The sequence below is a fragment of the Coenobita brevimanus genome, chromosome 84 (genome assembly GCF_032717465.1).
Source record: "Coenobita brevimanus isolate Jiangsu-jjx chromosome 84, ASM3271746v2, whole genome shotgun sequence".
In the NCBI taxonomy this organism is placed as follows: Eukaryota; Metazoa; Arthropoda; class Malacostraca; order Decapoda; family Coenobitidae; genus Coenobita; species Coenobita brevimanus.
In genome coordinates, this window is record NC_137037.1 from 17,472,963 (window position 1) to 17,489,590 (window position 16,628).

At 44.0% G+C, this 16,628-nt stretch overlaps 1 pseudogene; it reads left to right on the forward strand.

Moving 5' to 3' along the window:
• Positions 1-16,628, forward strand: part of LOC145410233 (hydroxysteroid dehydrogenase-like protein 1) — a 50,624-nt pseudogene that overhangs the window by 1,005 nt on the left and 32,991 nt on the right.

Sequence of the window (16,628 nt, forward strand, 5' to 3'; positions counted from 1 at the left end):
AGAGGGGGACAGGATCTAGCCTGGTAGTAAGTGGTGTCTCATTGACACATCCTTTAGGATGACACGCTGCCTTAGCCCTTGTACAAGACCATGAGGGTGTCTGCATGATCCATGGCAGTTAGAGTAGTGGATTCAGTGGCTGTGGTGGAGGTATTATGAAGAAAACCAGTAGTTTTTTGCATCTGTTTGCTACTGGGCACTTCCCTCTCTGTAAATCCTAGGCACCTCTCTGATGCAATCAGTGCCTCTTCCTTTGCCAAGCGCTGTGTTGAGGTGGACACAGCTATTTGATGATGGGTGTGCAGATTTAATTGATGTTTACTTTGGTTTCCACTTCTGCTACATGGCCTCAGTCTATTCATCCTTTGGATTTTATCCACAGGCCCACTGCCACTTCTGTGCATGTCTCCATTTCAGTCTCCAGCCCTCATCAGCATTCCCCTGTTCCCACTTGTACTTCAAGTGCAGGACCCTATATCATCAGCCTCCTCTCTGAAGATCTGAGTCATCACCAACAGGGGCTTTCTTTCTCGGACATCAACTCCCTCATCTGGCCAGAGCTGCTGACTTGCTTCCTTTCAGTGTCTACTAAGTCTAAAATTTCCTGAGCTGAAAGCTCAGGAATAGAGGGTCTGAACTCCATAACACTTGTAGTTTTAAGGTTTTGTTGAGGGACTGTCACCCCATAATGGTTGGTGATCTGTGAAACCTGCTTCTAGCCCTGCCGTTAACTCTGCCTGGGAGGATATATCTCGTACAGGTCAGACTGTCCACCAGGGAGGGATTTGGCCTGTTGGCCAACACCCAGAATGTTTTTTCCTTGACATTCGGTCTTGGTGGTGCAGGCTGTTTTGATGGCCCTTCACAGCCAGTAGGACCCCACTTCAGATAACTCCCCAACACTGTGTTCCTCTCTTTTCCAGTACTTGACATCTGCTTGAGTGATGTTGCTTTCCATTGTCTCGTTGTCCAGGTAGGCCCATAACTGGGTAGTAACCTCCCATTATTTTGCATTTCCTTCCTCGTCTCTGATGTCTTCTGAATCATGTCATTCTCACTGGCAAATTTGAGGGGGTAGATGGATGAAGTTTATTATCTTCCTTGGCCATGTGGATTATCCAGATCTTGCTCCCTGCAAGTTCCCAGCATCATTGGTGGGGGCTGGTTGCTTGTTTTTTTGCCACTCTGCTAAACACTGCATCCACCACTTGAGTGTTCACTGGTGGTCAGAAACTGTGTAACTACAGTCAAGGCTTCTTGTCGGGCCCTGCATGCCTGGAGCTACCATCCCAGTCGCACCTTGGAGAAAAGTTACCGTCGTCCTGATAGTGACTGTGCCTACACTCACACAGCTTTTTTTTTTTTTAAGTAGGAAGAAGGAACCAACGGCCACTAGCCTGCAATTATTGTTCCTTCCAAGAGAAGAACAAAATACAGGAGAGAGCCGAATTCAAGATCTGATCATTTCGGGATGCCTGGACACACTGCGTTTGATACTGCGTTTGAAAGACTGGAGATCATAGGAAGCAGGAAATACAGACAGAGGGAGACAGTTCAAGAGTTGACATGTTGCATAAATGAAGGAATGGGAGTAACGGTTAACTCTTGCATTATAGAGTTGGAAAGAAAAGGGATGAGAGTTTGCTGCTTGACGGGTGTTACGCACCCATCGTAGAGGTGGAGGAATGCATGCAGACAGTTCAGAGGAGCAGCGACCACAATGAAGTAGCGATAGAAAAGAGATAAAGATGCAACAGTGTGGCAAAGAGACAGGTTGAAGGGAGCCAGTAATAGGAGGAGAGTGAATGAAACGAAAAACCTTTGACTCCACCCTATTGAGAACAGCTGTATGTGGAGAACCTCCCCACACATGTAAGTTGCACTCCACACAGGGGTGGATAGAACCCGTGTATAGAGTCAACAATTGTGCAGGGGTAAAAAAGGAACGGAGTCGGCTTAGCACACCTAATCTCTTGGAAGCATATTTTACAAGAGATGTAATATGATCATTCCAAGATAAGTCCCGAGTGAATGAAACCCCAAGCATGTTCAAGGATGATGCAGGATTAAGCTGAGTATTATTAAAAATTAGTGAGTACACCTGTGGAAGATTTTGTTGGGCTGATAGGTGTAAGAGCTGAGTCTGTGATGCATTAAAAACAAGATTATTTTCACCCCAGTCAGAGATACGAGCCAAGTCAGACAGTAGGTGTGCCATAGCCTCATCCCTTCTTTGTTGAAGTAACTGCTGAGATGGACGTTGCGGGAACCGAATGGAAAGGTGAAGGGTGGAGTCATTAGAGTACAAGTGGATAGGGTTAGATGTACAGTTTAGAAGGTCATTGATGAATAAAAAGAAGAGAGTTGGTGATAGGACAAAGCCCTGAGGAACACCGCTGTTGATAGATCTAGGAGAAGAACAATGGCTGCCTACAACAGCGGCTATAGAACGACCAGAAAGGAAGCTAGAGGTGAAGGGACAGATAGAAGGATAGAAACCGTAAGAGGGCAGTTTGGAAATTAAAGATTTATGCCAGACTCGATCGAAAAGCCTTTGAGATGTCAAGTGTAATGGCAAAGCTTTCGCCAGAGTCCTGAAAGGAAGATGACCAAGAGTCTGAAAGGTAGGTGAGATGATCGTCAGTGGAGCGTCCCTGATGGAACCCATACTGATGATGAAAAAGAGGGTTGTGATAGGAAAGATGCTTTAAAATTTTTCTATTGAGAATTGACTCAGAAACTTTTGAGATACAGGATGCTAAAGCAATTGGACGATAGTTAGAGGGTTGGGAATGGTCACCCTTCTTTGGGATTGGCTGAATGAGAGCAAACTTCCAACAAGAAGGAAAGGCACAAGTTGACAGACAAAGATGAAAGAGTTTGCCTAGGCAGGGTGTAAGCACAGAAGCATAGTTCTAGAGAAGAACAGGAGGTACTCCATCAGGCCCATATGCCTTGTTAGTATTGAGGCCAGTGATGGCAGAAAATACATCAGCTGAAGAAATTTTAATGTCAGCCATGAGGACGTCAGAGGGGGGGAAGTGAAGGAGGAAGAGCACCGGAATCGTCTAAGGTGGAATTGGAGGAGAAAGTCTGTGCGAAGAGATCTGCTTTATCAGTAGAAGAAATATCTATAGAACCATCAGAAAAGAGAAGGGAAGGATGATGAGGTAAAGTTATTTGAAAGGTTTTCAGCAAAGGTGCCAGAAGGAGCGGGAATAATTGGAGTTGGAGAGTTAAGAGCATTTAGTATGGATGAAATTATTTTTAGCAGAGCGAAGAACAGACTTAGCACGATTCCGGGCAGAAACATAAGCAAAATGTGATTCAGGGGTGGGTTGGCTCTGTTAGCTTTTATAGACCCTCTCCTTGTTGCGGACAGCATTAGAACAAGCGTGATGAAACCAAGGCATTCTGCATTAGTCAAAGGATATCGGAAAGGAATGTATGCTTCCATGCCCGAGAGAATAACCTCCTTAACCCGTCACGTCCCAAGGTTTTTCACACCTCCGACATCCCCCAATCCCGAGGTATTTTCAAAAAAAAATTTTTTGGCTAAAACCTTCGCTTGTGGTGAGAAACATCGAAAATTCATAGAGAAATCGCTCACCTGAGGTTTAAAATACTCATTCCAGGTAGGAGTTCCTCCTTACCTGAATGGGTTTTCTAACATGCTGGCACCAAAGAAAACGAGTTCTATGGGAGGGTAACTATTTTATCCACTCATAAACGGTATTTATTTATTTACTTGGTACGAATTTATATGTAGTATGAGAGTATATTGGTTTTCAAGCAGTAATAAAGGCATTATAAGCATTGTTTCACTCACTAACTAATCACCATACCTGACCTTTTTTTGCCACATTACCTGATCATTATTTCTGAATGTTTCTTCTTCTAATGCTATGTAAACATTGTCCTCCACATTGTCATTGATTGGGGAATCACTCTGGCCCTGAATATCTTTACTGGCCAGGTCACTGATAACAGGTGAATTGCCGAGACAATGGCGTGAGGGGGGGAGGGGGGAGGTAATGCGGTGTAAGGCATTGTCCATGCTTGGCATCTTGTAGAGGAATAGAGGAAGGTGTCCCGTGTATACATACGAAAAATCACGCACGAAAATTGAAAATTGTGCATATTAGGGACCTTCCAATTGCACGACGTACCGGTACGTCGCCGGGACTGGCAAATGCAAATCATTGCAACGTACCCATACGTCGACGGGACGGGGCGGGTTAATGAGCAAGGCACACTCAGATGGTTCCCGGCCATGGAAGCAATAATCATTCCAGGGAAAATCAAAGAAGTACTGCCTGAGGGCCTCCCAATTTGCAGCTCCAAAATGCCACAGACGACGTTTCTTTGGAGGGTCCACATGCTGTACCGGAGTGATAGGACAGGTGAAGGTGATAAGGTTGTGATCGGAGGAGCTCATCCTGGTCACTTCTTTCTGAGGTCGATAACTTTTCTAAGATGAGGAGGAGAAGGAGTAAGAAGAACAGGAGAAGAAGGAAAAAGAAGAAATAAGAAAAGGAAGAATGGAAGGACGAGTGGGAATATTAGATGATAATGATGAGGCGGTGCTGGTGAGGTGGTGATGGTAGAAGGAAAATGAATATGAAGAGGGGATGGGAAGGAGGAAGAGTAAACAGAAAATAAGTAAATAGCAGAAAAATATAATATGGAGAAGGATGAAGGAGGAGGAAGATAACGAGGAATCAGAAGAAAAAATAAGGGAACAGTTAAAAAACAAGAGGAAAAGGAGGAGGAGAAGGAAGAAGAAAAAGAACGAAGAGAGAAGCATGAAGAAAAGAAGAAGAGGAGGGATAGAACGATGATAAAAGAATGGAAGTGTGGAAAGATAAAACATGGATAAGCAAAAGACTGAGAGTGACCACATTTACTCCTTTATGGTCCGACCTACTGTATAGTACTTCAGTGCTCTATTTAATGCCAACGAACGCCAGGAGATTTTGCTGAACTGTCGCTCATACGAGCCCTTTGATTTTGATATATGCTGTGAGTGAATGATATATATATATATATATATATATATATATATATATATATATATATATATATAAATATATATATATATATATATATATATATATATATATATATATATATATATATATATATTTTAATGTGTCCGACTCTGGGCATAGACTTCACAGCCTGCTATCAAGGCCCAGCAGTCCTCCTACATACCATACACCTCTACATGTCGCCACTTCGGCGCTAACACCCACCGTCCATATTGAATACATGCTAGGGCTGTCTCATACAGGACTGGTATATTGGTATTAGCGGGGGTATTTTTACGACATGTCGGCGGGTTTTCTGGTAGATCAGTAAAGCCTGATTTAATGAAATTCAAATCCTTAAACTGTTCCCTGCCCCAGCCGGGATTTGAACTTGGGTCCGTTAGGACCGCACGCCACCTCTATACAAGAAAAGCAAACGCGGTTAGTAAGGAATAGAGACGACTATTAGGAATGAAATGAAAATGCATAATGATCACTTTAGTTAGGCTCAGACCTTTGTATGTCTCACTCGTGCAGTTCAGAAATGTTGAGAGCCAATATGAGTCTCAGTGTCATGTGCCTTTGAACAGAGAGATACATTATTTGATGGAAAAGTTTGCTTGCATTTTTTTTCACTGCTGTTCCTTGCTTCCTTGTTTTCCTCCTTTTTCCTCATTTTCTCTCTGTCACTCGCATTTATCTTTCCCTCTTGCTTCCTTTGCTTTTCTTCCCCCTTTTTTTTTGTGTGTGTAATTTCTGTCATTTTTCACTGTTTTTAGTGACATCCTTCCTCCTCCAGAGATTTTTCACATTTCCTAGTTTCCCATCCTCATTCTCTTCTTCCATCGTGATTTCTGTCTTTCCTTCAGTTTTCTCCTTTTTCCAATTTCCTAATCAATATCACATTCTTTCTCTGTTGTTCATTGCGCTAGTTATACTAGAAAAAATAAATCTTCTAAAATGATTGTTAAGAAGTAACAATGGCAACAGTGCACAAATAAGAGATGAAAAAACAAACAAACATAGAAACAAGAGGAGATTTGGAGACCTATACCTATTACTACATTTCACACTTCAGCCACAGACTTGTAGCTGGTGGACTGTGGTAATGGGTATAGGTCTCCAAATCTCCTCCCATCCTGAATGCTCTCTTGTTTCTGTGTTTTTTTTATATCTTAACTGTGCACTTTTGCCGTTCCTACTTCTAACAATCATTTTAGATTTTTTTTTTCTAGTTTATGATCTTTTTGTGGAAGTATAATTATGCATAAGGCAAGTGTTAGATTTGGATTGTTAGATGCATAGCATACTGAAAGACTAAGGCCAGTGTCACACTATACGCCGGCGCCGTTGCGGCACCGCCGCATGCGCCGCCGCCGCATGGCTTGTACCACGTCACACTGTGCGGCCAAACCGCACAGTTTACCCCCAACAGCCAGCGTGGATAGGTTAATCATGTTGTCTAAACTGACTGTTTGTGCACTAGAGGCAGAGGGGTTACTGAAAGAGCCAACACGTCGTAGATATATGTACTAAGCTATAATGTGTTTTGTGGATGGTGATTAATGTACCACACTTATATAAATATACATATATACATACATCAAGTATTAGCATTTCAGTATTAAAGATTAGTAATTATGATACTTAATTAACATGGAAATTTATTTGGAGTATTAGGAAGCATATGTCTGCTAAATAATTTTAGTACTTTAAATAGCACAGTATGTATTAAACGTAAGTACATAATAAATAATGTTACTTTTTATAGGAAATACAAAGAAAAAAAATATTTTACCTTTCTCATTCCTTTATGCTGACTCTAAATCAAGCCAGTTGTCGTACATCAATTCCCCTACTTCAATCCATGATTTTTCTTTACAGTTTTTATTGGAGTATTCTGCTGCACTCTTCTCCCAAATTGCTGGCCTTTCCTGTATGCATTGAATAAATTTATCCACGTAAAACATCGCGTAAACACAACACAGGAGTAGTAGCAGCAGAGCACCGTGCGGCGTAGCCGGATAGTGTGACCACGTGCATTAAACTGTCTGTGTTTTGTCCTCACAACCGGCTGATGCGGCGTCGCGGCGCTGCGGCGCCGCCGCAGCATGATGCCAGAATCACTGATCATGCACTTCTCCTCATAACATTCGTCCAGCCAGCCCAATCTCTTTTTCAGTTGCCTGGCCTTACCGACTTCCAAACCTTTCTTCCTCACACATTCATCCACCATATCTCTTCACATTCTCGGCCCACCTCGCCTCCTCCCTCCTTCAAATTCGCTCAGATTCACCTTTTTCACCACTATATTGTTATCCATTCTCTCCACATGACCATACCATCTCAGTACACTCTCTTCGATTTCTGGTGTCCACCGACTTCCTCACTCCACATCTTTCACGAATCACATTGTTTCGTATCCTATCCACCCTCTGTACTCCACATACATTCCTCAGCACTCCCATCTCCACTGCTCTTACTCTTGACTTTTCATTTTCATGTCACACCATAGTCTCACACGCACAAGTTAAAGTTGACACTAATACTCCCTCATGTAAGCCTTGTGTAGCTGCAACACTCAAGCCCTCCGTTTCTTATCAAGGCTTTCATTGCACCAGCTACTTCTCTACCTTGTGTCACTCTACTTTCAATTTCTTTTGCACATTCTCCTCTCTTTTCTATCACTGTACCCAGGTATTTGAACTCTCTCACCAATTCCGGTCTCTCTCCATTCACTGTAACATCACACTGGGAGTCACTTTCTCTCTCAATAACAATCACTTCATTCTTTTCTACATTTACTCTCAATGCACGACGCTCAAAGACATCAGCAAAACTCTGCACTAGCCTACCAAGTTCTTGTCCGGTACTTGCAAGCAGTACTGCATCATCAGCATACAACAAATTTGAGATATTCCATCCATCACCATTCATTATCATGTGTGTGTGTGTGTGTGTGTGTGTGTGTGTGTGTATCTACATTAATACTTCTATCGATATATCTGTCTACAGAATTTATGTAAACAGTATACCCGTATAATATTGTGTGTGTGTGTGTGTGTGTGTGTGTGTGTGTGTGTGTGTGTGTGTGTGTGTGTGTGTGTGTGTGTGTGTGTGTGTGTGTGTGTGTGTGTGTGTGAGTGCGCGTTTGTATAGTTTTGGGAAGTAGAGAGAAGGACGAAAGGAGAGGAAGAAGAAATGGATTTAGAGGAAATAATTAGAGGAAGAACGGAAGGGTGAGGGAGATAGTATTTGGAGGGGAGAGGAGGGAACATGGCGATGGCACATGGTGATAATAATGAAAGCGAGAAGGGAAGGAAACTGTGAGAACTGTGGATGGAAGATGGCAGCGAAATAGGAAGAATATGAGGGAAGAAGGCAGAATATTGCGTAGGCTACATATGTATGGGAAGGTTTATCGTGTATCGGTTACTGAAGACCGCACTGGAGGGGGAAGAAGGAAGGGAAAGGTATGGAAAATGGAGGAGACGGTAGAGAAGGAGAGAGAAAAAGGTATGGAAAGAAGAAGTCAACAATGGACGAAAAATGAAAAAAATATATAGAAAAAGGGAGGGAGTACTAGGGAAACGGGAGGAAAAGGTATGTGAAGAATGAGGGAGTAGTAAGGAAGAAGGAAAAGAAAGGTAAGTAGCGAGGGGAAGAAATGAGTAATGTACTGAAAAGAAGGCAGGGAAAAGTAGAGATAAACTGGAAGGCAGGAAAATGAAGTGAGAATTAAATGAGTAGTAAAGTGGATAAGAAATGGAAAAGTAGGAAGGAGTTGGTGGGAATGATGTGAAAAGTAGAGACGAAATTTAGGGAAGAAGTAAAAGGGAAATGATAATCAAAACGATAAGGAAAGAAGGGAGAGAAAGGTCTGGGGTAAAACTGGAAGGCAGGAGCGAATATAAACGGGATAGAGGAGCAAGGGAATATGGGATACAAGGAAGGAAAGAAAATGGGTTAAGATTTAAAGTGAATGAGATAAAATAGGAATATATGGAGACGAGAATGGAGGAGGAGACGGAAATGAGATCTGCGGCAGGGGATATGACGGAAAGAGAATGAGAGAGAGAGAGAGAGAGAGAGAGAGAGAGAGAGAGAATAGTGCTGTACTGATCGAGGTGTAACAGAAAGGGAGAATTGCAATAATGTAGGTAGAGAAAACGACAGAAGAAAAGAGGGATGAGAGACGCGAAAAGAAAGCTGTATGAAAAAGAGTGATAAAATTAAACAATTATAATGCTGGTAAGTAATGAAGGTTTGGAAGAATTAGGAGGAAAACATGATACAAACGACAGGCGAAGAAAAACATAGAAGGGAAAGACGAAAAATAGAGGCCAAAAAGACATTGGGCTGCGAGCAGTAGAAAATATGTGCAAAGAAGAAAGAGAAACAGAGAGCAAAGCTGAAGCAAACCAGAGTAAAGAAAGCGGAAATGGAAAAATAAAAGGAAGTGGAGACAGCCGAATGTAAACGAAAACGATGTGGGATATAAAACCAATTAACCTCCATCATTTTGAGTCGTCTTTGGTAGATACAAATCATCCCCTTCACTGCCTCAAGATGTTCCGTTGTCGATCTCAAAATGTCGAAGGGATAAGGAAAAAAAGAGGGAAACCAACCACTATAACCATGAACGAACAGTTAAAATATTCTAAACACAAATGGATAACGTATAAAAATTTGCAAAAAGAGTGCGCTTGTCAACTGCTTTAACTTCGTCGCGCTATGGAAATCGTTATTTTGGAGAAAAAGAAATGAATGTGGTGACCAAAAGAATGGGTGGGACGGGCTGGACTGTTGAGAGAGGCGGGGCTGTGGTGAGAAAGTACACCAAGTGAAAATGGATGTTGCCGGATCAGTGGTGCAGTAAAGGTTTTTAAAATAGCCACCAAGAGTGAAAGTGTCGGAGGGGAAGGGTTGTAAAGAAATGAAAGTGTGGAACAAAGGAATGAGTGGAAAAAACTGAAATTATTCCACGGGGTGACAGTTGCCATGAGAGAATACCCTATAAAAAAAAAAAAAAATGGGTGCTATAGCGTTAATAGCTTGAGGACAGAGACTTATTTTAAAAATTTCTCTGCCAACAACGAGATGAAATTCCGATGCTGTCAATAAACCTGTGTCACACGATGCACACACAAAAAAATCCAGCATAACGAAATCCAGTTCATCACGAATATATGTTGAAAATCATGAATCAGAATCGAAAGAAATAAAATGAGAACGAGGCTAAAGAAAACAATGAAGAACAAGTGGTGATTGAAAACGAATGGTAGCAACAAATTCTCTCTCTATCAGCACGGTCTTTATTAAACACTCTCTAAATGCAGAATCCGGAAAGGAAGAGAGGAAACGTTGGTCTAAAAAATACTATCTCCATATCAACAAGGTTTGCCGATTTCCCTCATAACAAATACTGGATCCATCCCTATATCCTAGTGAGATTTCCCCAACTCACTGCATAGGTGAAAGAGCAAGAAAAATAAGGCGTGTGTGTATGGAGGAATTCTTACGGCCGACTTACATTGTTCTCTGTCCCATTTGTGACGATTTAGTGGAGAGAGATTGGAAGTTCCGGGTTCATAGACTATTTCCTTATGGGACGGAGGTACAGTCGACGACATTAGTTGGTTTCATATTTCGCCTCTTCTGTTTAAAACATATATTTTGTTGGATAATACTTTCAAGCGAAGAGAGGTTTGGTATTTTCTAGACTCACAGATGATTTTATTGCATATGATGCGTCAAGATGATGGAGATGCCTTAGGAATAAAGAGGACGGCTGGAGATCGTAGAGGGACTTAAAACCGAATCATTTTGGTCAAGGCGATGAATGGAAAGGCTAGAGATGTGATTATATGGTTGGTGTGTGAGGTAAGTTGGATGAACGGTTGGAATGGGTGGGGAGGAGCGTGAAAATGGGAGAGGAGACACAGGTGGAGGAGGGGGGAACAGGTAAGTGGAGACCTGTGTAAGAAATAGTTTAGGTGGGGTAGGGATGGTTTAGATCATGTAGGGGGCTGGCAAGAGGGGTGAAGATGGGGTTAGGGGGTTGTCTAGAGGAAAGGACAGACGGTGGGGTGTTGTGATGGGCTGGTGTGTATGGGTGGGGGGTTATGGCAGTGACTTTTGCTAAATCAGCTCCCTCAGGAGTGACACATACATTAGGGATTTTGGCATGTGACCTGAACAACGGTGTAGTGGCGGAATGAAGGGGACGGGAGGTGAGGGATGAAACAAGAGATAATGGAATGAAATGAGATGAAGGAAACGTAATAGAAGTAGATAAAGTCAAGAGAGAAAGCAAAATAAATAAAAACAGAAGATAATGGAAACTGATGCTGGGGAATGGGGGACGGAGGAAACGATAGGAAAAGATGGATGATGGGGGAGATACAGGAATGAAAGCAACATAAATGGGATTCAGTGTGAGACAGCAAAAACAAAGAGAAATAAGTTTTGAAAATTAAGGCACACTTGAAGAAAAGCTATGTCTAGACAAGATTACTTAATCTACCTGTAAACAAGATATTACAATAAAGTCGAAGGAAACAAAATAAAACACATTTAAAATAAGAAACAAGAGAAAATTAGGCAAAGTTATGATTCAGATAATACTCGTACATGAACAACAACAGTAAACCGAATTAAGAGATAAGTGCAAAAGAACCGGAGAAGAACAAATGAAGAACAAAGGAAGCGAAGAAGCGGGAAGAGAACACTTAGGCCCCAGTCACACTGCAGGTATGACTTATCGCAAACCACCCGCGACCTGCAAGTCGTAGGTGGTTTTGGTGAGGTTTACGACCGGTCTTCATATGTCTCGGTCTAGCCGCAGGCCACCATGGCGACCAAAAAGTCGTCACGAGATTTTTCCTGCTGCATGAAAAACTTCTTCACGACCACCTATGTCGTGGCACGGAAGCCGCCCGGTGGGCGGTTGGACAGCATCTGGCTGGCTTACGGACTGCAACTGGTCGGCGACACCTGATTTTAAAGCAGTGATTGCCATCCGGATGGAGGCCGGTCGCCGCCTGCTCTGTACGATGGCCGTCTGCACTCCGTCAAGGCGACGACTGGACTGCGGAGGCCGCCGTCCACAAGCCTCCTGTCTGGGGTGGTGGTTGAAGTCTGGCCGCCGTCCAGCCGGCGATTGGTTGAGCGACAGGTGGTGGGCTGGACCGATACCAACAGCCAGCTAATCCGTGGCTTGTGTCGGTCTAGAGATGGAGGGATGGGGTGGAGAGGTATATGAGAGAGGGGGGTGTGAGTTGGGAGCAGGGCAGTGAAATGGTGGGAGACAGGGCGGCTTGGAGGCGATTTGTTTGTGGCCACCCCAAATGGGATTGAGGCATCTGGCAATAGATAGATAGATAGATAGATTGCCATCCGGACGGAGGCCGGTCGCCACCTGCTCTGTACGATGGCCGTCTGCACTCCGTCAAGGCGACAACTGGACTGCGGCGGCTGCCGTCCACAAGCCTCCTGTCTGGGGTGGTGGTTGAAGTCTGGCCGCCATCCAGCCAGCGATTGGTTGAGCGACAGGTGGTGGGCTGGACCGATACCAACAGCCAGCTAATCCGTGGCTTGTGTCGGTCTAGTGATCACAGTCTTTTGTCGGTCTAGTGATCACGGTCTAAACTACCCCCCTGGGGGTAGGGGGGTTTTCAAGAATACTCCCCCAGTATCTCTGCTTCTCGTAAAAGGTGACTAAAAGGGTTGGCGGATGGTTAGTGCCCCTCCCCGGAAAACAACTAACTAAAAAAACAAACAAGAAGCCTCGGACAAGGACTGACCAAACGATGACGACCCAGGACCGGACAAAGGACTTGGTAATGAGTACATGGAATGTAAGAGGAGCGAATGATGAGGTGAAAGAGAGAGAGATTGTCCAGGTGCTTGAGGGTGCGAAAGTGGATGTATGTGGAATAACTGAAACAAAATGGAGAGGAGAAAGTGTGAGAGAATGGGAGTATGGATGGGGTATATGTGCAGGAGTAGGTGAGAATGAGAAGGCAAAGGAAGGAGTATGTATAGTTGTGAGTAAAAGATGGAAGAGGAGCATAAGACAGTATGGATCAGTTGGGTCAAGGATTGTGTGGGTAAAGTTGAAAATTAGAATACAAATGTGGGCGATTGTGTGTGTATATGCGCCAACGCAAGATCGTGCTAGAAGAGTGAGAGAAGAGTTCTGGACAAATGTGGAAATGTGCATGGAAAAGTTTGGAAGGAATGAGAGAGTGTTTTTGATTGGTGATATGAATGGTAAAGTTGGGAATGTGAAGGTGGATGGAATAGTTGGTGAGTGGGGTGTGCCTGCTGAGATAGATGAGAATGGGAGTGCGTTAGTGGACATTTGTGCTGGGAGGGGGTTGGTGATAGCCAATACCCTCTTCAGGCATAAAATGATCCACAGGTATACATGGCGAATGATGAGAAGGGTGGGTGGTGAACTGAATGAAAGGAAGGCAATGATTGATTATGTGTGTGTGGATGAAAGGATGCGAAGATGTGTAAAGGATGCAAGAGTGTATAGAGGTTGGGGGAGTGGACTTTCTGACCACTACTTGGTGGTGGCCAGAATTAGAATGCAAGTAAGATGGAGGAATAGAAGAAGGGAAAGACGAGAGGAAGGAGTAGTTGCAAGGAGAGTGGAAAGGTTACAAGAGGATGAGAAAAAGGCAGAGTATAAGAGAGAAGTGGAGGAACGATTGGGCAAATATGAATTGGAGCAGATGGGAGACGTGGAAGGTGTGTGTAAGATATTTACAGAAGAAATATGTGCAGCATGTGATGTGGTGTGTGGAAGGAAGAGAAGACAGAGGGGGGTGCAAGGAACAGCGTGGTGGACTGAAGAGGTGAAACAGGCTGTGGCACAAAAGAAGAAAGCATACAATGAATGGATGAGAAATAGGGGCGTGGAAGAAGTTGAGAGGCGGAAGAGAGAGTTATATGTGGAAAGAAAGAGAGAGGTGAAAAGATTAGTAAGAGAGAGTAAGAAGAGAGTGGATGAGGAATTTGGAAGGAATTTGAGTGTAAAGTGGAAGGACTGTAAGAAAATGTTCTGCAGAGAAGTGAAAAGAGTAAGACAGGGTGGAAGTGAAGTAAGCAGGGGAGTGAAAGATAAAAATGGTAGATTACTAGTGGAGAAGGGAGAAAAAGTGAACAGATGGAGAGAACACTTTAAGGAATTGTTGAACGTAGAGGATGGAAGTAATGCGAGTATAAGTGGCTGGGGAATGGCTGGGAGAAGGAGGGAGGTGAGAAGACAGGAAGAAATCAGTAGGATAGAAGTTGTGGAAGCAATGAAGAAAGTTAAATCGGGGAAAGCCCCAGGAATTGATGGAGTGTGTGGTGAAATGCTAAAGCATGGGGGAGAGATAGTAGTAGAATGGATGTGGAAGATGTGCAGATTGGCCTGGGAGGAAGGTAGAGTCCCGGAGGATTGGAAGTCAGGTATAATTATTCCCTTGTACAAAGGAAAAGGGGAAAAAGAAGTGTGTGGTAATCATAGGGGCATTTGTCTTCTTAGTATAATAGGAAAAGTGTATGGTAGGATACTTATAGACAGAGTTAGAGGAAGAACAGAGAAATTAGTTGAAGAACAGGGAGGCTTTAGGAAGGGAAGAGGTTGTGTAGATCAGATATTCATTCTTAGATCTTTAGTGGAAAAGTTTCTAGAGAAGAGAAAGAAGTTGTATGCGGCTTTCATGGATTTGGAGAAAGCATATGACAGGGTGGATAGACAAGGATTGTGGAAAGTGTTAAGAATATATGGAGTAGATGGGAAGTTGTTGAATGCTGTGAAGAGTATGTACGATGGTGCGAAGGCTGCAGTGCGTGTGGATGGTGAACTAAGTGAATTTTTCTCTTTGAAAGTTGGTTTGAAACAGGGATGTGTCATGTCTCCATGGTTGTTCAATCTGTACATGGATGGGGTAATAAAAGAGGTACAAGGTAGGGTAGTGGATGTTGGAGTGGCCCTTGTGAGAGAGGATAGTGTTTGGAAACTCCCTGTACTGTTGTTTGCAGATGATACTGTGTTGTTGAGTGAAGACGAAGGGGAGCTGCAAGGCTTGGTGGATGAGTTTGGGAGAGTGTGTAAGAAATGGAATCTAAAGGTGAATGTAGGGAAGAGTAAAGTGATGGTCTTTGAGAGAGGTGAAGTTAGTGAATGTACATTGAGGTTGGATGGTGAGGAATTGGAAAATGTGAGTACTTTTAAGTACTTTGGTAGTGTGATGAGTAAGGATGGATGTTTGGAGGGTGAAGTGCTTGAAAGGGTACAGCAGGGAAGAAAGGTTGCTGGTTCTTTGAAAGCAGTGATAAGAAACAGGGAGGTGAGCATGGAAGTGAAAAAGTTACTACATGACAGTATTGTGATATCAACTCTAACGTACGGAAGTGAAGCTTGGACATTGTTGGAAGGACACAAGTCAAGAGTGAGAGCAGTGGAAATGAGTTATTTAAGTGGAGCCTGTGGAGTCACGTGGAGAGACAGGCTGACGAATGAAGATATAAAGAAGCATTGTGGCGTTAATGTGGATGTGATAGGATGCGTTATGAGGAACACGCTGAGGTGGTTTGGCCATGTGGAGAGGATGGAGGGTGAAAGACTGAAGAAGAGAGTGTATGTGAATGATGTGAATGAAGTGGAGGGGGGAAGAGGGAGGGGGAGGCCGAGGATGAGATGGAGGGATGGGGTGGAGAGGTATATGAGAGAGGGGGGTGTGAGTTGGGAGCAGGGCAGTGAAATGGCGGGGGACAGGGCGACTTGGAGGCGATTTGTTTGTGGCCACCCCAAATAGGATTGAGGCGTCTGGCAATAGATAGACAGATATATAGATTGCCATCCGGACGGAGGCCGGTCGCCGCCTGCTCTGTACGATGGCCGTCTGCACTCCGTCAAGGCGACGACTGGACTGCGGCGGCCGCCGTCCACAAGCCTCCTGTCTGGGGTGGTGGTTGAAGTCTGGCCGCCGTCCAGCCGGCGATTGGTTAAGCGACAGGTGGTGGGCTGGACCGATACCAACAGCCAGCTAATCCGTGACTTGTGTCGGTCTAGTGATCACGGTCTAAACTGCAACAGGACGCAGACTGGCCGGCCACCCATCGTTGTCTAGACCTTTGTGTACCTGGCCATGGTCGCCGTTTGGCCACCCACTGGACGGACTCTGGATGGACGCTGGATGACCACCGGTAGCTGATCGGTGGCACGACTGCTCGGAGATGTCCATGGTTGGGGACTGGTTTCGCGATTTTCAGGTTTGCGACAAGTCGTACCTGCAATGTGACTGGGGTTTGAAGCAGCGTTTTTGTCGTCCAAGCTGACGGATCGGATTCGAAGCCATCTTTGGTGAAACCAAGCTGCACCGATTTTGTCGGCCAAAGTGATACGAAACCGGCCCAAGCATTTGTCATCGAAACCAAGACCATCTTCGTATAACACCCAAGCCTGGTCGGGAGCAGTCTTGGTGTAGCTTGGGGAGAGTGAGATTGGCCAGCAAGGACATGTAAATGATGATAATCATGAAATTAGAACGATGTACATAAAATCAGGGTCCAGATGGCTAATATTAACGACATATA